At 48.6% G+C, this 22,739-nt stretch overlaps 1 long non-coding RNA gene across 2 annotated transcripts in view; it reads left to right on the forward strand.

Annotated features, from left to right (window-relative positions):
* LOC102495128 (uncharacterized) overlaps nt 1-22,739 on the forward strand; it is a 448,830-nt gene that overhangs the window by 90,320 nt on the left and 335,771 nt on the right. The window contains exon 3 of one of the 2 annotated variants that reach the window (XR_334057.3): nt 366-409. This is a non-coding gene — a long non-coding RNA (uncharacterized LOC102495128). Of the gene's footprint in view, nt 1-365; nt 410-15,231; nt 15,470-22,739 lie in introns of those variants that run through there. The other variant, XR_003548844.1, reaches the window with a different exon arrangement.

The raw sequence follows: 22,739 nt of genomic DNA on the forward strand, positions 1-22,739 counted from the left end.
CATATGATGAAAATGATGTAATAATACCCTTGAGAGTCCTTGGAGAACACTCAGACCCTTTCATCTTGGTCCGGAGACGTCATGACTTGCTTGCAATGCTTAAAATAGAAGCAGGGTGGGGGCTAAAACCAGCCCCACTGAGCACATGCAGTGTTATTCTGGGTGTGATGAGGACCTGGCTCCCTGCAGCCAAGCCCTGGGACACTGGAGAACAGTTGAGTGCCACTGTCTTTAATAGTAAAGTCCGATAAAAAGTCAACGTTCCAAATGTTCCACTAAGAACCTCCAAGGCAGATGGAAGCTTACCCCATTATGTCTTCCGGTTGGCTCTTGCAACTTTTGACTCAGTTTCCTTTCTCTCTCAGTCCTTGCAGGTGACTGCAGAAGCCGTCAGACCCAGCGTATCCAGGTAAGAGCCTTTCTGGCTGAAGGATCACCCTGAACCCTTTGGGCTACAACCTGCCTCCTACCCACTCTCTTTCCTGGGGTGCATCAGCCTTCTGATGGCCCTTATGCCTCTGCTCTCCGTTGGTGTGTGTGTTTATTTTCAATTTATGCAATTGCTTTAAATCATATTTTTTATTTTATTTATTCATATGACAGTACTTCACTAAGTTCATGGGAAAATGAAATTAAAGTATATGTTTATTTTGATGCAAAATATGTTGAAATCCAGGCATCATTTTCTCGTAACATGCGTTGTCCATGAGCCGTTGGAAGACCCCCCAACATGCACATGATAGTGATGTGAAACACGCCCAGGAGGGTGAGCCTCAACTTCAGGACCGGGTTTCTCTCTGAGTGGGAAGGCTGGGTCTCCAGGCCATGCCACTTCTAGCCACAGGTTTTTAACTTGTTTTCAACATGTATCTCTCTCTTTCTTTCTCTTTTTTTCTTTTTAGAAACAAAGAGCTTTTGCTATAGGGCACGTGCACTCGCCAGAGAGACAGAAAGCAAGAAATTGTCCCCTGGGAGGATGGCCATACCACAGTCCTTTCTCCTCCATTCTCCCCTAGGGATTTCGGGCACACATGCACACATGCCCTGTGTTAGATTTAAGCTGCTGGGTCCAGGACTCGAACCATGGTCGACTACGTGGGAGTCCAGTGATGTAACCATTATGTCAGCTACTGGTCCCTCAATATGTATCTCTTACAGATGAGAATGCACTTCCTGCACTTACAGCAGTGGTGGGCGGTGTTTCTTTATACTTCGTGTCTGGCCAATGTTCTCTGTCCTCATTGTAGAGAGAGATGCTATTAAGACACATTTCCGTCTGGTGGTTCAGATGTTCGGAGGTGTCAGGAGGTTAGGTCAGGGAAGCTGTTCTCAAGGTGTGGCGCCGAGACCAGCAGTGTCACTGTCACCTGGGAGCGTGTCTGAGTTACAGATTGGACCCTGGCCCAGCCTCACTGATGTGGTGAAACTGGGAGTGAAGTCGTTTTTTTAAGACAGGACCTCCTGCCCGAGTTACACCTGGCGCTAGGGACCTGCACCATCATTCCTGGCTTTTTAAACTTTAATTCATTACAATTTTTAATTCATTTAAAATATTTTTTAGGTTTTACTGTTGGGTTTATGCATTCATCCAAAAGAGACAGAGACAAGGAAAGTGAGAAATCACCCCTCACGGGGTATGGCCACGCCTCACTCTCTTCTCCACTCCTCTCAGGAATTTGGGCACACATGCACATGTGCCCAGGGTGATTTTCCAGCTACCAGGTCTGGGTCTCAAACTGCAGTCGGCCCTGGGAGAGTCCGATTTCTTACCTACCACGCTACCTGCTGGTGCCCCCTGTCTGCTGACCAGGCCAGCCTTGAGCTCACGATCCCAATGCTGCACCTCCCGAGGTGCCGAGAGCACACACCACCATGCCCGGCTCTTGAGGTGGGACTGGGAATCAAACCCGGGGCTTCCATGTTGTCCCCGTGTGCAGAGCAACAGTGTCTTAGCAGCATGTACCCCTGTGCTGGGCTGAGAGTAGAGCATCTAACGAGCCCTTTAGGTGGTTCTCACACACAGAAGCCTGAAGAGAACAACTGGTCTAAAGAAAACCAGAATGCTGTGCTCTACACGCCCGGTTTGTGCTTGCCTTTGTGTTTATGTTTGCAAGTTAGGCCGACTCGCTCGGAAACAGGATGCTTGTACACCCCGGATCACCATGCTGGCTGCCAGCCCTTCCTTGGCATCTGGGGCCTGTAGCAAGCCGCTCCCAGGCCCACCTGGGCAGGGCAGCGAACGCAGCCTGCATCCTGTGTCATGAACGTGCATGGGAGCAGTGCGTGGACGTGGTGGCTGTGACTTCCTGGGACAGGACTGGCTGGGAGACGTTGGAGAGCTGGGTGTATTTGGTAGGGAGATGAGCTGCGGCTGCTTGTTCTCATTTTCGTTTTGTTTCGTTTTGAATCTCTGAAGACCATTTCTCTAAAGCAGTGGTTCTCAACTATTGGCGCTCAGTTGAATCACCTGAGGGGATTCTGAAAGCCCCTGGTTCAGATGCCTTGGCTTGACCCCCAAGAGCCTCTGGTTTCGATTGGGTTGCGAGTGGGTGGTACCACACTAGAATGGTTTAAAGGCTCTGGACGATTCTAATTGCGGTCATACTTTAGAACCACCAGTAAAGGCATGTGCTTGGGGGTTCGGTTGGGAAATAAGACGAAAATGTCCCGCGAGTGTGCGGCCTCCTGGGCCTTAACCTCCGAGGAGTCAGTCCTTCAGCCTTGGTGGTTCTGCGACAGTGCAACCCAGGGACCTGCTGTTGGGGAGCTTTTTCCCTGCCACCTCTAGCTTTTGTGTCTGTTGTTTTGGTTTCTGATGGTGCTGCCCCTTTCTATAAAACTTCTGGCCAGTTTCAGGCTACGTAAGGAAATTCCATTAGGATTTGTCTACTTACCTATAGGCATCTTGGCAGATTATACGTTCCTGTCACAGACAAATGACATGCCTTCTCGCCTCTCGCTCTCTTTCATGTAAGTGGACGTAGCTGCGGGACAGGAACTTGGAGAGGCTGATATTACATTTTGCAGTGTGAGGCTTTTAATTTTTCTCAGAGCAGCAACGGGACCGGAGGCTTCCTTGCAGTCTCTGAAGTTAGGGAAAGGAGAGGTTGAGCTGTATTTGCTGGCCGAGTGTTGAAATAGCCCATGGAAAAAGGAAGGGAAGGAGTTCTAGGACTGATTTTCTTGGCAGGGTTTATCACCTCTTCCTCCCAAGTTTCTGGCAAGTGCGATTAGAAATTGACTTGCAGGATTCGTTCACACGAGATTCCCAGGCCAGCTCTTGCTTGCTGCTGACCCGCAGTGGTTAATTTGCTCTCTCTCACACGTGTTTTCCAAAAAAAATCACAGGACTCATTAGAAGTAAACAGCATGAATTGGGTCAGACACATTCGGAGGGTTAGCCAGATGTAAATCTGAGCTGCACTTGGGAGGTTTCGTGTGCCTCATTTAAAAATAAATAGAACTCTAGCCTTGAGTAGAAACAGATTTTTTTTTAAAATGAAATATCTTACTGGAAAACAAATTTTATTTTTCCAATAAAAAATATGGGGTGGTGGTAAGATTTTTTTCTTTTTTTTAAGAATTATTTATTTAATATTCTTTCTTGTTTTTTTTTTTTATTTTTATAGTTTGCTGTAGGTTACCTGGACGAGAGAGAGGGAGAGAGAGAGGGGGAGGGAGAGAGAGAGAGAGCGAGAGAGAGAGAAAGAGAAAGTGGGTGAGAAAACAAACCGCCAGGTCTGGGATTCGAACTGTGGTTGGCCATTGGGAGTCCAGTGCCTTATCATCATGCCAGCTTCTGGTTCTCTCCCCCCTCTTGAGGCCAGTGCCTGTTTTCTTTCATGCCCTTTCCTCCTGGCTATTGGCAGGTATGGCAGAAACAGATCTGTTTTTCTGTACCCAAATGGGAGACTATTTAATAAATTCAGGAATTTCTTTCCTTTTAATTGATAGCAGACGTTTAAAACCTGACTGGCCACAGCCACCTACTTACTGTGACTTTTAGAAGAATACACATACATTTATACATTTCCCAAGCCATTCTGTGGAGTCACCACTACACAGAGATCACTGAAGAGGTGTGGCCTTGGGGGTCGCCGACTCGGAGGCCTCTTATAGAACAGTTCTCACCAAGAGCAACTGAAAGCTGGTTTTCGCGTGATGACAATACATGCTTTAGATGATCAGAAAAGCCCTGCGTTCTGTAGCTATGCACACTCACCACCAGCAACAGCACATGTCCGTATGCTGCCTGTCTCTAATTCCAGCAAAACCTGTAATCTGAACAGATAAAAATACAGTACCTTGCCTTTGGAGAGTCAGAGAGAAAATTCAACGCACGGAAACTTTTTGTATGTATCTCTCTAACCCGTAATAAATCAGATGATTACACAGTGCCCACGCGTGACTGTACCAAGTGTAGACTGCGAGTCTTGTAGATACACGTGTTGTATTAAACGTACTAGAGGGCCAGCCCGTAGCACCGAGGCTCAGCGCTGTGCATGGAAAGCTAGCCCTCACGTGGCTGAGCGTGTGTTCGAATCCCAGTTCTGGTGGCTGTCGGGACATGCCAGGCACGTGTGTGAGCGTGTCCGAGGTCCTGATGGGAGGGAGGAATGGAGAAGGAGGGGATTGTGGTGTGACCGTGTCCTGTTGTGGGTGGTGCTTTCTCTCTCTCTGGCAAGCACACATTCCCTCTGGCAATGAACAAAAAAAGTTTAAATAAAATTTTATTAGAGACATCCTGTGAGCTGATTTTAATTATACTGGGTTCTAGTATCCCCTCCCCCAATTTAATAACTATATCAATGTGGTATTAAAGAGTTTGTAAGGACTATCTGCTTACGTCCACTCATATTTAAAGATTCTTCTCTCCTTTTTAAAAAATAATTATTTATTTAGTTTTATTTACTATTGTTATTTTTATAGCTCACCAGAGAAAGTGAGTGAGAAAGTAAGCCACCAGGTAGGGTCCGGGGCTTGAACCAGGGTTGGGGCTGTGGCAGTGCAGTGCCCCATCATCATGCCACTTGCTGTCTCTAGGATTCTTCTTTTATTTTAGAAACACTTTCATTTTTTCAGCTATATTCAGAAATAATTGATAAATAAAAATTGAATGTACTCAAGGTGTAACAACATGATAATAACGAAATACTTATACATTATATACTAATGATCACAAACTAGTTAACACAGCCTCCACTGTGCACAGTTAAATTTGTGTGTGTGTGTGTGTGTGTAGGTAGGTGGTGAGGATACATGAGATCTGATCTCTTGGCAAATTTCAAGTAAGCCATGCAGTATTACTACTTATCGTATTATCACGTATCATTATTACTTATTTCATGCAGTACATGAGATTCCCTGGAACTTCCTTTAGTACCTGAATGTTTGTACCCTTTGACCAACGACTCCCCACTTTTCCCATCTGCTAACCCCTGACAGCCACCGTTCTACCCCCTGCTTCTGTGAGTCTGCGTCTCCGATTCCACATATGAGCGAGATTAAGCAGCAGCTGTCTTTTGGTGCCTGGCTCAGGTCTCCTAGCATAATGTATTTCAGGTTCATCCAGGTTGCCACAACTGGTAGGAATTCCTTCTTTTTTTATGTCCAGATGATACTTCCTTTAGTAAACACACACACACACACCCTCACACATGATCTTTCCGGATTCGTCTGTCCATGAGCACTTGGCTTGTTTCCAAGTTGTGAATAATTATTGTGAATAATGTTTCAGTGAACAAGAGGTACAGACATTTCTGTGAGGTGCTGATTTCATTTCCTTTAAATGTATCCCCGGAAGTGGGATCGCTACACTGTTAGTTTGATTTGTAATTATCCGAGGCACCTCCATACCGTTTTCCACAACGGTTGTGCTAATAATTTACATTGCCAGCAGCAGCGTGTAGGTGTTCTTCTCTCCGCGCCCTCACCAGCGCTTGCTACCTCTTGTCTTTTTGATAATGGTCATCCTAACAGGTATGAGGTGATCTCTCATGGCGGTTTTGATTTGCATTTTCCTGATGATTTAGTGACACTGAGCACTTTTCATGTATAGTGTCAGCCATCTGTATGTTTATTTGGAAAATATATCTACTGAGGTCTTTCACCAGTTTTATTAATGAACTTTTGTTTTTCCTTCTGAGTTGTATGAATTCCTTATATGTTTTAGATTTTAACGTCTGATATATAGTTTGTCATTTTTTTCCCCATTCAGTAGGTTACCTTTTTATTTTGTTGACTTACTTCGGTGTGCAAAAGAGCTTCATTTTGATGTAGTCCTACTTGTTAATTTTTGCATATGCTTTTGACATCATATCCATAAACATTGCCAACACTTAGGTTTTCTTCCAGAAGTTCTGTGGTTTTAGGTCTTGTATTTAAGTCTTTAACCTATTCCAAGTTAATTTTCCTACATGGTGTAGGATAATGGTCCACTTTCATTCTTTTTTTTTTTTTGGAGAGGTTTTTGCTATAGGGTGTGCGCGCTTGCCAGACAGAGAGAGACAGAGAGACAGAAAGCGAGAAATCACCCCCTCAGGGGGATGGCCACACCGCAATCCCTTCTCCTTCGTTCTCCTCTCAGGATCTTGGGCACGCACACACACGTGCCCGGCGTGAGTTTTAAGTCACTGGATCTGGGACTCAAACTGCAGTCGACTACATGGGAGTCCAGAGACATAGCCATTACACTAACTGCTGGTCCCCCAGTTTCATTCTTTTGCATGTGGCTATTCAGTTTTCCCAGCAGTATTCATTGAAGAAAGTGTTTTTTTTTTTTTTTTTTTTTTCAGTTTTCCCTTTATTATCTATGTGACCTTGAACAAATTACTTAACTTTTATATGTCTCAGTTTTCTCATCTATAAAATGAAGACAGCCATAGTACCTAATTAATTTGGAGATAAAATGAGGGCCTATATGTCTGGTTTTTTGTGTGTGCCATACAATACTATTTTTATTATTTTATCTTTGTAGTGGAATTTGAAATCTAGAAGAGGGATTCTTCTTAAAATATGGGAGTTTGAGAAGTACTTGTCACTTTTGGGGGACCAGCAGTTAATGTAATGGCTATGTTGCTAGACTCCCATGTAGTTGACCATGGTTCGAGTTCCAGACCCCGTGACTTAAAACTCACACTGGGCGCGTGTATGTGCGTGCCCAAGATCCCAAGAGGAGAAGGGATTATGGTGTGGCCATCCCCCCTGGGGGTTGATTTCTCACTTTCTTTCTCTCTGTCTTGTCTTTCTGGAGAGCACACGCACCCTATGGCAAAAACCTCTCCAAAAAATAAAAAAGTACTTGTCATTTTTGTTTAAAAAAATTCAACCTCCATTATTTACATCTGTAGCAAGTGATGTGAGAATTTATAATAAGAGGTCTCAATTCTTAGGAACATTCTTGGTGAGGTTCAATGAGTTCAGTGTAGCTGAAGAAACATTCATTCAGCAACAGTTAAAGTTGCCAGTCAGCACGCTCTGTGTTGGGGATTAACACAATTAAGGAGTAATGGAAAGCTTTAAAAGAGCTTGTTTTACTTATGGAAAAAGTGAGAGGTACCCTCAACAGCGTTTTGCCATGTTGTGGTTTCCCCAGCCTTGGCCAGCCAGAATCATGGGTGTGTGTTGTCATGCTGAGGTCAACCGGGGATCCAAGCTCAAGCCTATGTGGCTCCAGTATTCCGAAGCACCACTGGGACGGGGCCCATAATTGTAATATTTATGGTATGTGTCACCTCATGTGAGATGCGGTCAGAAGGCAGAGAGAAGAATTAACCATTCTGTTGAGGAAAGATTTGAAGAAAACCTAACTAGGCACTGAGAGGCAGAGCGGTATGGTCTATAACCTTTTTGTTTTTGCTCATTTTTTACAAAGATTTTTGCTATTTGCCGTTAGGATATGTGAGTGCACCAGAGAGAGACAGACAGAGAGAGACAGTGAGAAATCACAACCTCCCCCAACTCCAGAGGGGATGGCCATGCCGCGGTCTTCTCTGCCATCCTCCATGCAGGGTTTAGGCTAATGCCGCAGTCCTTTCTCTGCCATCCTCCATGCAGGGTTTAGGCTTACATACGCATGTGCCCAGCATGAGTTTCAAGCTGCTGAGTGCAGGATTCCAACCCTTGAGTTGGCCATGTGGGATCCAGCCACCTTAACCACCACACCACCTGCTGGCCCTCAGTCTATAAACTTTAAGTAGGAAGAGACTTGATTATAGTGAGGAGAGGATTGACTTAGGCAAAAGTTTAAAAATTTCCCAGTCTTGATTTTACTCTCTGTAAAAAGACATGACATTCACCCTGGTCTTCATTTTGAGGATTGCAAGTAATGCATTTTATAATTCAGTAAAGAAGACATAGGTTTCTACATTGATGCCATTTATCACTGTTACCATCATTACTTTCCGTTTGTGTTTTGACTCGCGCTTTGAATAACAGTACGCTTATGTTGCTCGCAACACAATAGGTGTGAAGACCTTCTTGTGCCTCATTTGCCAAGGCTTTCCTTCTCAGCTCCTGCGGGGAACCAGCCCCCGCCTCCAGTCCTGAGTCTCTTCTGCCTCTTCCTCAGCCCGTTTGTGCTCTGCAGGAAGTGGGGGTGTGGCCTCTGTGCTTCCTGCTTCAACAGGGTCTCCAGTACCGCCCATTTTCCCCATTTAACTAGAGATCACCTTAGAAGTCTGTCCATATCAGTTCAGAAGAGCATCCTCATTCATTGCTTCTGTACGACTGCACATGTTTATAGAACTTAAGTACCATGAGAAATTGCAGGAATAGGGCCACCCTGGGTGCATGTGTGCGCATGCTAAAATCCTGACAGAATGGAGAAAGGATTGCAGTGTGGCCATCCCTCCCCCTTTGGGGGTGACTTGTCACTTTCTCTTTCTCTGTCTCTCTCCTGCAAGCACACGTGCCCTGTGGTGAAAAAGAGAGAGGGAGAAAGAAAGAAACACAGACCTCTGCGATCCTGGAGTGCCGCCATTTTTGTTCCTAGGTGACAGCGGGAAGCTGAGCTAAGTGAGGGAGGTGAGCTAACCGTACTGACCACCTGATTGGCTGTCCTCTCGGAGCTGCGTGAAGACAGTGCGGGTGATACTGTCTCCGAGATGGAGGGCCCTGCCGTGGGCAGCAGTTCGCAGAGATCACAGACTCCACGCTGCCACCCCCTCCACTGCGGATACGTTCCTTAAGGCCACAGGGACAACAAGAACCGAAGGGCCTGCCAGAGGTGTGGTGACGCAGCTCCCTGTGACACGGAGCCCGGGGCACGGTCCCAGGTTTGCATCTTGAGGCCTCTCTGTGCTGCATTGATCTGGGCTGGCTGAGGCTGGGGCTGGGTCATGGCATGGAGACCTAGTTGGGGTGCTTGATTCTCTCTGTCATGGAGGGAAAGAAGGGAGAGAAGAGGACTTCAGGTTGTCCCACCACTCGCCTGCCTTTTAAAAATGGTGGTGTGTGGGTTTAGTACACACCCCTCGTAAGAGATGCATAGTGTAGCAGTTGGCAGCAGCGGCTGAGGTCTTCGAAGCCAGTCTGCCTTCTGTCCAAACGCCTGCCCCGCTGTCGGGCAGCTCTGCGGTCACGGGCACGTGCTCATCTGGAAGCCCACGTTCTCGTCTACAGGGTGGAGTCCTGGGAGTTCCTCGCTGGGTTGGGGGGTTAAATGGATCAAGCTGGGAAGAGCCTAGCCCGTGCCTGGTATGTTCCAGGTGCTCAGTACGCCGCAGCTCTGACTGTGTATGGCTCTTTGGTTTCGTGGGCTTCCCACTTCCAGTGTAAAAACATAAGCAACTATCTCCATCATGTTCTGTGCAAGGCCACACCCTACTGACGGGATTAACAGCGCTACACAGTCATTTCGTTTGCTTGAACTTTCAAAGCCTGTAGAGGACCAGCTCCATAGATAGCTTGGTGGTTAAGGCCCTAGGTCTCGCGTGGCTGACAGTGCAGTTCGGGCCCCGGACCTGGCAGTTTGAGAAGCACATCAGGCATGCACCCATGGGTACTCAAAATCCTGAGCACAGGGAGAGGCGGAAGAGAAGGGATGGCAGCTTGACCATTCCCCATGGGGTGCTTTCTCCCCTCTTCCTCTGGGTAATGTACTTGCCCACTAGCAAAGCAAACAACCACACAAATCTTGTGGCAATTGACAACACGGTTTTGCATATACGGTTTTCAAATCCATCATTAAACGAGCTATATTTTCCAGTCTTAGGGCTGCTGCATTTTTCGTAGTTTCTCATTTTGGCCTGTAAAAGAGTAGAGTTTCCAGAAATGAAGAGTTGGTCTGAAATCTTCTGGAGGTTCCGGCCGCCTTATTCCTGCGTATCCCCAGACCTGCTCACTGCCTGAGCTGTGGCTGGGCGGGGAGACAGGTGGCCAGCGTGGGCTTGTGTGCGGTGGGGGGTGAGGGTGTCACTGCCGACCACTTCTGCGGTAAGGAAAAGCACCCGAGACAGGACGGCATGACTGTCACTGTCAGTCCCCAGCTGCGGAGGGGTAGCACTCAGCTCCACCTGGCGGGGTGTGTGCGTGTTTACGGGTAGACTGAAGTGGAGGTTCTGGGAGGGGAGCCAGTTCGTATCCAGTGGCAGATGGTGGAACATGCTCCCCTGGGACACAGGTGGCGAGGACATCATTAGGACCCTGAGACATTCCGTCCATACCTTCCCTACAACCAGCTGTGACCCTGGAAAGGTATTGCGGTGGTCGGAGAACCACAGGCCTCTGGGTATGAGCTGCGGGCCCCCCTAGAGTGCGTAGGGCCCTCCCTCCTTAGGGCAGTCTGCACACCACAGTGTAGACACATCCTTGGCCCATCACGGGGATGCCCTCCCGTCCCCTCCAGGGCCTCTCGGAATTCCCTAGGGATATACAGGGAGAAAAATGTGCTTGGGAATTCTCCTCAAAAGCCTCAATTTATGTAATGTCTATTTATTTCTTCCACTCCCAAGAATGACAGTAACAGAGAGAGACAGAGACAGAGAGAGCATCCTCAACAGGGTCTTGACACCGCGCTCCACCCCCAGCCACAGCCGGCCCCGAGCCATGGGCGTGCGCATGCCTGGCACACTGAGGGTGTCCCTGGGTGTCAGCCCGTGTCGTTCGCACCCGCAGTCGTGTTTTACCCGGTGCCACCTCTGGCACCCAGGGATGTGACAGTGACACTGGAGCGTGGGGGCAGGCAGTGCCCCTGCACCCCGGGGGAGGATCTCCATTGGAGGGCATTCTTTTAACCTCCCAGAAGATTCTCCCATTGGAGGTAAGAGTTGCTAAGATAAGGAGGACCTGAGGCGGACAGAACACCTAGCGGAGCAGAACCCCAGAGCCCCAGGGAGAACCGCCCCATACTCCCAGTGAGGCCATGGGCCCCTCAGGTAACTGGACTTTGTCTCTTCACCTCTGAAAACGGCCCGGGCAGCTGTCCTGTGGGTGGCTGAGACTGCTAGCTGCGGCCTGCAGGGCCTGGGTGGCATCTTCAGAGGAGTACACCAAGCTGCCTGGGGCGTCCATATTGAAAGCCTTGGGCCTGGGGTCTTAAGCAGGACTGCATGGTGCATTCTAAGGGGCATTGCATTAAAATCCTGAGGATGTGTATCCTTGCTCTAACTGTGCAGGGCGAACAAAGACCCTCGGAGAGACCATGTGTTTCACATTTCCTATGAATAAGTCTTTCCCTCTCCAGAATCATAACGTGGAAATCATTGTTTTCCTGCGAAAGCTGGAAACCTGCTTTTCCCCGTTCCTGGGTAGGGGTGTGAGGAGAAGGTTCCCAGAGGTAGAAGCCTTCTTGCTGACATGACGCCGTGCCGTCTTTCTTGCAAGCCCTCTGCTCGTTTCTCTTGGGTGCTCGGTGTTTACACCCCGTCCCCCATGGCGCCACAACACCCTGAGTCTCTGCAAATGCGAACTGCAGGAGACGCAGAACCTGGTCTAGTGCGTGAAGTCCATCTCAGAAACTTCCCGAAGAGTCTGTTTTAGAGGTACTAACGTCCCGAGTGCTTACTGACATTTATTGTCCTGCTCCAAATTCTTAATTTTCTGATCGCATGGTGCCGTGTTTGGCAGTGTGACACGTCTGTCCTAAGTTCTATGCGTGGGGCCTGGCAGCCATCTCCCGGTGGTGGCAGGTGTGCTGCAGGGTTATCACGGGCTGGAGTGACTGATGGGTGCGCCTCAGGTAGGGGTGCTGCCGGCCTGGTTTGTGCTCTCTTACCTCGGGTTTTCTCCATCATTTTCTGTTTCAGTCGAGAGTAATCCCTTTCCATGCTAGTAACCGTAGTCACAGGACAGGTGACTTAAAATTTGTCATTTTTCAGTAATATTTCTTATGGTGTGAGCACTTATATTTCATGTAAGATTGCTTTCATTTTAGTTTATTTATTTATTTTTTGTGTGAGAGCTATCATAGTTTTTTTTTTTTTTTTTTTTTTTTTTTTTTTTTGCTATAGGTGTGCTCACCAGAGAGACAGGGAGAAACACGGAAAGAATTACCCCCAGGAGGATATCCGCACTGAAATTCCTTCTCCTCCACTCTCCTCCCAAGATTTTGAGGACACATGCATGCATAACTGGTGTCTCATTTCTTTTTCTTTTTTTTTTTGGGGGGGGAGAGATTTTCACTGTAGGGGGCGTGCGCTCGCCAGACAGAGAGAGACAAAGAGACAGAAAGCGAGAAATCACCCCCCGGGGGGATGGTCACGCCGCAATCCCTTCTCCTCCATTCTCCTCTCGGGATCTTGGGCACGCACGCACACGCGCCCGGCGTGAGTTTTAAGCCACTGGGTCCGGGATGCGAACCGCGGTTGACTACGTGGTAGTCCAGCGACATAGCCATTACGCTAACTGCTGGTTCCCTTTTTTTTTTTTTTTAGAGTGATTTTTGCTATAGGGAGCATGCAGTCACCAGAAAGACAGAGAGACAGAAGGTGAAAAATCGCCCCCAGCAGGGGAGGACCATGCTGCAATCCTTTCTCCTCCATTCTCCTCTCAGGATTTTAAGCCTGCATGCATGTGCGCTCAGTGTGAGTTTCAAACTGCCAGGCCGGGGGCTCATGCTGTGGTCAGCCTTACGGGAGTCCAGTGCCATAACTACTGTACCACCTGCTGCTCCCCTCCCTCCTGCATGTGATTTTCAAGTTGCTCAGTCCAGGACTTGAACTGCAGTTGGTCATTTGGGAGCCCAGAGCCTTACCACCATGCCACTTGCTGGCCCTTTTCATAGGCCAATATTAAGATTTCCCAGTTTAAGCCTCATCCCTAAGGGCATATTCTGGCCAAGTATAGAAGTTACAGAGTGACTGAGGGGTGTCCCGGGTCTGTGTGAAAGGGGAGCAATGTGATATTTGATGTATTGATACCTTGACAGAGTTTCTACAAAGCAACGTTGAAATCGTGACTAAGCATCTGATGACCCTGGTTAGGGGATTCAGTGGGCCAGTATGCATTCGAGTCTGCTCCCCTAAATTCCTCCAATCAGGTTTTTTTCTCTTGCCTTCTGGAGTTTACTGGAGAGACAATTATCCATTCTCAAAAGCACCACATGTCTCTCCCTGACAGGACAAGCCCAGAGATGAAGATAAGCAGGGCTTCCGTAGATACCTCATTTCAAGTTCTTTCATGCAAAACAGCCAAGGCTGGGGAAGAGAGCTCGGGCTCTGGAAAGTGCAAACATGTAGCTGTGTCTTGTTACTCTGTTTTTTTGCAAACATAAAACTATGATGAACTTAGTAACTGTTTAAGTAACTGAGCCAGGGGATGAAATCCTAGGAGCTTTTGGTCCTGTGGTCCTTGAATTATGCAACTTTGTATCTCTAGAATTTGTTTCTGCTTTTCCATCTTGAAATATTTTGAGTGGTAAATTATTCCCAGAAGAAGCTGTATAGGCATATTAGCTTGCCTGCCTGCTCACCGTCTCGTCTCGTCTCGTCTCTTCTCTTCTCTTCTCTTCTCTTCTCTTCTCTTCTCTTCTCTTCTCTTCTCTTCTCTTCTCTTCTCTTCTCTTCTCTTCTCTCTTCTTTTCTTCCTTCCCCTCCCTTCCCTTTCCATTTCTCCATCCCTCCATCTATCTCTCCATCTGGTTTATTGCCAAAGGGCACATGTACATACCGGAAAGAGAGACAGAGAGCACCTCCCAAAGAGGTGTGATCACGCTGCAATCTCTTCTCCCTCTCCCCAGGTTTGGGATATGCATGCACAAGTGCCTAGCGTATCTGAATGTGACCGGCCACGTGAGATCCAGCTCCTTTCACCACTAGGTCACCGAGCTAGCCTAAACGCATCTCTTTTCCAGGCTTAAAATCTACATTTCCTGTGTCCTTCCTCTTTATTTACTGCCAGGTGTCACGAGCTCTCTGCATGTTGAATATGTGGTCCTGTTCTGATGAATTGCATGGTTGTTGCAGTTTGGATCTGTAGATATTTTAGATACTGTAAATGGTCTTGTCATCATATCGGCAGAATGAAACTCTTTTTTTTTTTTTTTTTAATGAGTGGTTTTTGCTATAGGCCACGTGTGCTCGCCAGAGAGACAGAGACAGAAAATGAGCAATCACCCCCAGGGGGAGTGGCTACACCACAATTCTTTCTCCTCCATTCTCCTCTCGGGATTCTGGGCACGCACGCACACGCGCCCGGCATGAGTTTTAAGGCGCTGGGTCCAGGACTTGAACTAGCAACATAACCATTACGCCATCTGCTGGTCCTATGAAACTCTATTTTAAAGTAGCAAGAATATTAACTTTACGTGGTGGTTTCTGATTGGTGGCTGAGGTTGCCGCACTGTGCCAGTAGCTTTAGGAAACTATGAATTGGAAGTACCATCTTCTCGTTTGTGTTCATGAATGTAACCCTCTGGCCCAGCAACATTGGACACTCCAAGGAGTCTTCCCGTGGTGCTGGCGTGGGAAGGGCGTGAAACTAACTCCACAGTAAGAAGTGGAATCACGTGGTCTTGGGCTCCTCTCTTTTTGAATTCCATGATTTGATTTTTTGGCCGTCCTTTTTTGGATGTATTTCTTCTAGTGGTTCTGGGGCTAACAGTGACGTAAGAATCTTCAATTCTGGTTTCTTTGCAGAAAGGCAGCTCGCAGAGTTCAGATTAAGTTCATGAGCATTCTTGCCTGGTTACAGGGCAGTGATGGAGGTGAGAGAATGTTGAGTAAGCCCAGGGCCGGGAGGAGGAGCGGGCTCGGGAGGAATTCAGAGGAGCCTCGGAGGCAGTTCGCGCAACTTGGTTAAGCCATAGCACCAACACCGAAGGTGGTCATTGCTTTTTGTTTTGGAATAGGCCCTGGCCTCAGCTGTTCGGTCCCACTGCCTCGGTCCTGGGGAACTCCCACCCCTCCTCGGTTCCGTCCTGCCTCTGTCCTCCTCTGATGCTACGGTAGTCTTGGATGGGGAGAAGAACGAGTCCGAAGAGAGAGCATCAGATTTCCCAGTTAGGTTTTTCTGATTTGGAATTGGGCATTTGGTGAGTCGGGTCTTACTTTTTCTCTTAATTTGAAGAAAACCAGTGGGCACTTGGGGGGTTGTGAACACATACACACACACAACATGGCAGGTCCGATGACGTCAATGTGAGACTAGGTGTATTTTGGAAATCCCATTTTTGTATCAATTGTTCACGTTAATTATGTATCTTGTTACTAGGTGAAAACGGTAAACATCTCTTGGTATTTTATGTGGCTCAGAACGATTCAGCGTTTGTGCTTTAAGTTGTGGAATTCAGATGCACCTTCAAGGCTGCTAACGTGTGGTGCCCACACCCACAGGTCTGCAGTGACTTCTGCTAGGACCGACCGCATGCCGACTCCCCGTGTTAAGCCAGTGATGGACGGTGTGTTACGATATTGACCTGTAATGAATGCTACCTAAACCTGGGTATTTACCTTCGCCTAACAGTTAACTGGACTGTGACATCACCATCAATTCTGTCTTTGGTGGCAGTTCAGTGATTTGAGAAAGGGGCGCGAGGCTTTTGACAGGGAGACTTCATGCAGTTTTCTGTAAGGTAGAACCGTTTCACACCACGGCTGGTTGCTAAATGACCATGCCACAGAAAATGACATCAGGACCAGGACCTTAACAATGATCAGTTTTCCCCAAAGAATTAAAAAGCCCCAAAGAATTAAAATAAATTAAAATGCTGTTAATAGTAATAAGGGTAAGCCAGGGTTGGCCCATTTGGAGCGGCATTGACCCTCTGGGCTGGCAGGAGCTCTGAGCAGGTCGTGCAGCCAGACCCAGGGTGAACCCTGTCTTCTCCCTCTCCACTTGGACAGAAGTGGAGGTGTTGGCCTGTCGTCTGGCCCTCGCCCAAGCCCAGTCCGCGCTGGGTGGTGTTCTGTTTTGAACACATCTGTCCCTATTCTGCCTCTTTGCCTGCCCACCGGGAGGGAAACAGATGCTGGAGGTACTGCCTGGGTGGAGCCTCCTGGATTGCAGGCCCCGGGTTTTCTGGGTCGTAAATTAGAGCCTTGGAGCCTGGGGCGGGGTGGGCTGCAGCTGTCCGACCTGCCTTCTCCAGTTCCTTCCTCCTCCCACTCCCGAAAGGAAAGCAGAGGTCCTTTTGCTGAGCTGGGAGGCCATGCTGGCTGGAGGATTGGGGTACGGACTGCCAGCAGCTGTGTCTCTTTGTGGAGAGGACATCCAGCCTATTCTTGGAGGGTGTGGGATGAAAAAATACACCTTGGGGTTTGCTGCTTTCATAACGCAGCCCCTGAGCCTCAGAGCGGGACTGGCTGGAGGGGGTGGGGGAGGGGGAGAGGCACGAAAGCCCCTGGGCTCCATCAGAGCAGGAACCACCATTCCCGGAGGCGGAGCCAAGCCTGTCCTTCGCTCCCGCGAATCAGCAACGAGAAAGGACGGGTCAGTTGTGGGGGAGGACACAGGGCAGGCAGCCAGCTCCCTTAGCTGGAGGAGGGAGGGGTAAGTCTTCCCATGCCACCTCCTGCTCCTGCCCGCGGGGCTGCGGGCTGCGGGAAGCGGGAGGTCTCTGCTGGAGCTTATTGAAAAAACAGCTGCCCTCCTCCACTTCCCTCCTGCCTTGCCCATCCGCCCTCCTCCTGTAGCAGGATGTAACCGTTGTAAACTTGGCAGGGAGCAGAGGCATGTTAATACTATCTGAAACAGCAACTTTTTTCCCTTCTTTTTGGCATGGAACTATTAGTTTAAAGCTGGGGGGAAAAAGGATAAATAAAATTCAATATAGTCATTCTAGAAGTGACTTGTATCGGTCCAGAAAAGGGGCAGAGTTCAGCGTTTGGAGTCTGGAGGAGCCAAACTAAGATAAGGTACCAAGCCGGTTTTCCAGACTGGCAAGCACAGGCCAGAACTTGAAAGCATGCCTGTGGCTCTCGCGGTGTTTTCATAACCTCCTGAGCAGAGGACGCCGTTCCACACGACAGTCCGCGCTGCTCAGCGGACGCATCTATGACCTAGTTTCTGACCAAGAGCGCTCAGGGGATTGAGCCGGGTGGGACAGAGCCAAAGCGCTTCAACAGCGCTGGCCAGGAGTTCTGCAGATCGGCAGCCAGGGCCCAGAACCCAGGACGCAAGGCAGCTGTTTAATGGTGTGAACTCTTGCAGAGGATTTCAAGAGGCCAGTTCTCCTTGGAAGTCTGTTTGCCAGCGGCTCCTTCCTGACTGTTGCTTCATTCTGCTTTGAGGCCTGTTTTCCCTCCAGCTGGGGGCTGTGCCATGCCCAGCTGTGACCTTGGGCTCCTGGAGCCACAGGTACGGCTGACCCCGCAGCTCCGGAGGGTGTTCAGGGCCTGACCGAAGCAGGAAGGAGGGTCTTTCGAAGCTCTCCTGGCTCTGGGTCGGTCACACACTTCCGACCTGGAGTGGAGGAACAGAAGGGAAAGGGAATGCTAGCAAACGTTTCTTCTTCCCGTCTTCCGTGTCATAAACGTCTCTCTCCCCTTCTCTCATAAAGGGAAGCTTGGCTGCTCTCCTCACCCGGCTTTTCCATGAACCTCTGGACTGGCTCTCACCCTTCCCCTCTGCACTCTATTAAATCCGAACTGGAGTTCTTGTTCCACTGAACATGTGAGCGTATATTTACCAGGGAACAAGATGAGAAATGAACGTAAGAGAATCTGTGCTCTCTGATGGCCCAGGCCCCAGGGCAGGGCTCAAACTCTGTCTCCTTCTGCCCTCCCTCCCTTCCTTCCATTCTCCCTTCCTTGCTTTGCAATTGTTTTTCCTTTCTTTTTATCCTCCCAGTTGTGTTTGCTTTTACAGTGGAAATGCGAAACAAAGCATGCTTAGACACAGTTGAGAAAGTAGACTCTCTCTGCTGTGGGAGGCGCCTTGCAGACCCTGGCGTCCTGTGAACGGGCAGAACTGAAGGGGCCTAAGTTCTCATCAGTTATGAATGAATTGATCAGTAGTAGCCTAGGGTACTTCTGTGATTAAGATCATAGAACAAACGTGTTCACGGTACACATTTCTAAGAGTACATATTGTGTATGCCTCAAAAGACACGCGCGCCTCTTCTTATTGTGAATAGACACATGAAACCACTACGACAACGGCTCGTAAATGTAGGGTGTTGGTAGTAACGTCTCTATCAACCACCATTAGAGAAATAATGATGTTAGTCAAAGTACACGAGAGAAATATTAAATGCTGAAAATGGCCAGGTGGTATATAGATTTTTTTTTTTCTTTTTTTGGAGAGGTTTTTGCTATAGGGTGTGCACGCTCGCCAGAAAGACAGAGAGAGACAGAGAGACAGAAAGTGAGAAATCATTCCCCGGGGGGATGGCCACACCGTAATCCCTTCTCCTCCTTTCTCCTCTCGGGATCTTGGGCATGCATGTACACGTGCCCAGCGTGAGTTTAAGCCACTGGGTCTGGGACTCTAACCGTAGTCGACCACATGGGAGTCCAGCGACATAGCCATTGCGCTAAGGGCTGTTCCCCAGGTGGTATATTTAATATACATGCCAGTTTAATTGACGTTGGGAGTGGTAAGAGGGGGAGACTGGATGTACAGTGTCATCAATGCAAGAAAAGGCTCTGCGTGTCTAGGAAGGTCTGTCCCAGCTGCAGAAAGTAGAGAGTGTGAATTATGAACATTTGAAACTTTTCTTTTCATGTTCTCTCTCCCTAGTTTTCCACCATGAACAAGTACATCTTTTAGTGCATCTAACCTTTATGAAAATCTTGTAATTCATAAGTCTGAGAAGGGCATCCTCTCCACTCCATTTTTCGGGCACGGTCAGATGAGTGCAGGAATTGTCAGACATTAAAAAAGCGGTGATTGTGCGAGGTCCGTTGTGTGCAAGGCTGTGTTCTCATGTGTGACACTCTGTCTGGGGCAGGCCTGGGGGCAGTGGGTTTTCTCTCAGTCTTCCACGATGAGGACAGGGCATTTCCTGCCTATGTGGGAGCTCCTTCTCGCACTTCCTTTTAAATGGTCGTTTTTGTCTTGCTCCGCCTGACTCAGGGACTCTGTCTGTCTGACATATGCGTCCTCCTCCGTTTCTCGTTAGGTTTCTTTTTCCTCCAGGATCTCACCCACCCCCACTTCATTTGCTGCTGTGTCCTCATGGCCCACCCCTGAGGAGCCCATCCCTGGGTTATTTTATTGAGGATGACTCATTATCGGCGAGCAACAAGTCGCCATTAAAGTTAATAGTGCTTCTTAGGGACCCCATTTGTGGCCATAAAATTTGCAACTAGGCATGAGCCATTTCAATTTGCAGTACAGAGTTTTAATTGTTCAGGGATGTCTATAAAAATATAGTATGGCAAATTAAAATCGCTTATGAACTGCTGGGATTTTTCTTACCAAAAAGGCTGCTCCCCGGGAAGCGCAGTTCTCCTCAGCAGTGGCACTCCACGGCTCAGGCACGCGTGGTCTGAAACAGTCACGTGAGCCTGACAACCGGCACGGCCGTGGCTCCCATCCGTGGCTCGACAGAGAGAGCGTGGACCAGGGGTGCGTCACCCAGGTCGGCGAATCGCATCGATCGTCGGTTACTGGTGCATTTCAGCCAAGTCTGCCTCCTCAGGTGCCACCGAAGAAAAACGGAACGACAGCTCTTTGAGTTAATTGTCGCTTACACCTCGTTTCTAAAAGCACATGCATTAGAAATTAGGATCTTGGGACCAGCAGTTGGCATGATGACTATGTAGTCAACTGTGTCGAGTCCCGGACCTGATGGCTTAAACTCATGCCGGACGCATGTGTGTGCATGCCCAAGATCCCAAGAGGAGAATGGAGGAGAAGGCATTGTGGCATGACCATCCGCCCTGGGGTGGCTGGTTTCTTGCTCTCTGTCTTTCTTGTGAGTGCACGTGCCCTATGGCAAAAACCTCTCCAGAAAAAGAATCCAATGGGGTATGGGGGTAGGTGGGAAATATCAAGGTAGATATCAAGTAAACAAACTCAGTAATTTCTTAAAAAATAAAAAAGAAAGAGATCAGGATCTTAGGATGGAAAACTCTCCCTCTGAACTGTGTTTCTAATTTCAGAAGGTGATGCGGAGGGAGGTCCCCAGGTGTCTTACCCAGTGGTAGCGCGTGGGGTTAGCAATGTCTCAGGCGGGCGCTTCCTTTCTTGCCTGTACCTGCACGCTTTACCTTTGCCCTCATCTTTCTTGGGATCGCCCCTTCTCTCCCACTCTGCACCTACATCCTTCGGAGGGTGCACGTCAACAAGGCCCACTGCCTTGCCTGTCATTTTTGGTAATGCTTTAGGGTTCTGACATCGGGTGCAGGTGGCCATTCCTGTTCCTAGTTAAGCTTGGTCATATGGATACTCTCCCCTCGGGGGTAATCAGTGGACCTTTTGGGCTGAATAAAGACATTCCAGGTAGAATGTACAGTGCTTTACACCCAGAAAGGAATTTGAGAACTAGCCATCGTTAATCAGCCCGCACAGCTGGCTGTCCTCTGAGTCCCAGCAGCAGGAGCTGTTTGGAGACTGGGTTCAGGAGAGTCACTGTGTCCGCCTGTATGTCGTTTGTGCTGTACAGATGTGACGCAGAGTACGTTTTCTGTGTGGTTGCAGGGAGCTTTGCGGTGTCCATCCGGAATGGAAATGGAAAATGAGCAGGAGACACTGGGAAGGCAACGAGGGGGATCCCTTGTTATCTCAAGAGGATAATGGATGAGAAGGCATTGTGGCATGACCATCCGCCCTGGGGTGGCTGGTTTCTTGCTCTCTGTCTTTCTTGTGAGTGCACGTGCCCTATGGCAAAAACCTCTCCAGAAAAAGAATCCAATGGGGTATGGGGGTAGGTGGGAAAGATACTAGATATCAAGTAAACAAACTCAGTAATTTCTTAAAAAATAAAAAAGAAAGAGATCAGGATCTTAGGATGGAAAACTCTCCGGTGGGAAATATCAAGGTAGATATCAAGTAAACAAACTCAGTAATTTCTTAAAAAATAAAAAAGAAAGAGATCAGGATCTTAGGATGGAAAACTCTCCCTCTGAACTGTGTTTCTAATTTCAGAAGGTGATGCGGAGGGAGGTCCCCAGGTGTCTTACCCAGTGGTAGCGCGTGGGGTTAGCAATGTCTCAGGCGGGCGCTTCCTTTCTTGCCTGTACCTGCACGCTTTACCTTTGCCCTCATCTTTCTTGGGATCGCCCCTTCTCTCCCACTCTGCACCTACATCCTTCGGAGGGTGCACGTCAACAAGGCCCACTGCCTTGCCTGTCATTTTTGGTAATGCTTTAGGGTTCTGACATTGGGTGCAGGTGGCCATTCCTGTTCCTAGTTAAGCTTGGTCGTATGGATACTCTCCCCTCGGGGGTAATCAGTGGACCTTTTGGGCTGAATAAAGACATTCCAGGTAGAATGTACAGTGCTTTACACCCAGAAAGGAATTTGAGAACTAGCCATCGTTAATCAGCCCGCACAGCTGGCTGTCCTCTGAGTCCCAGCAGCAGGAGCTGTTTGGAGACTGGGTTCAGGAGAGTCACTGTGTCCGCCTGTATGTCGTTTGTGCTGTACAGATGTGACGCAGAGTACGTTTTCTGTGTGGTTGCAGGGAGCTTTGCGGTGTCCATCCGGAATGGAAATGGAAAATGAGCAGGAGACACTGGGAAGGCAACGAGGGGGATCCCTTGTTATTCCTGGCAATTCTCATGCTGGCACCACAGTTAGGCTCCAGCCCTGTGACCTAGTGATTAGGGAGCCAGCTCTCGCATGGCTGACTGCAGTGTTCAAGTCCTGGCTTGAATATCGTACAGGGTGTGTGTGCCCGCGTGACCAAAACCCCAACAGGACAGCAATGGAGAGGGAGTCGGGCATGAACACGCCCCTCAGAAGGCGCTTTCTCCCTTCCCTCTCTGTCTCTCTGGTTAGGGGATGTGCCCTCTGACAAATTAAATAGATACAATCAGGAGACTGCTGAGCACGCTGACCTCCCACCAACAGGAAGCTGCTGAGTGGGAGGAGGAGAGAGTGCACCCTGACCCAGCCTTCCTAAGTCAGACTTCGCACTCTTCTTTTTCCTTCAGAGACATTTTTTTTCTATAGGTCGCATTCACTCACTACAGAGACAGAGACAGAAAGTGAGAAATCATCCCCCAGGGGGAATGGCCACGCCACAATCCCTTGTCCTCTATTCTCCTCTCGGCATCTTGGGCATGCATGCAGACATTCCCCACTTGGTATGACTATTAAGCCACAGGGTCTGGGACTCGAACTGTGGTCGACTGTGGGGGAGTCCGGCGACATAACCACTATGCCATCAGTTAGCCCTGACCTTATCCTTTTTC

The sequence above is a fragment of the Tupaia chinensis genome, unplaced genomic scaffold (assembly GCF_000334495.1).
Source record: "Tupaia chinensis unplaced genomic scaffold, TupChi_1.0 Scaffold000141_1, whole genome shotgun sequence".
NCBI classification, from domain to species: Eukaryota; Metazoa; Chordata; class Mammalia; order Scandentia; family Tupaiidae; genus Tupaia; species Tupaia belangeri.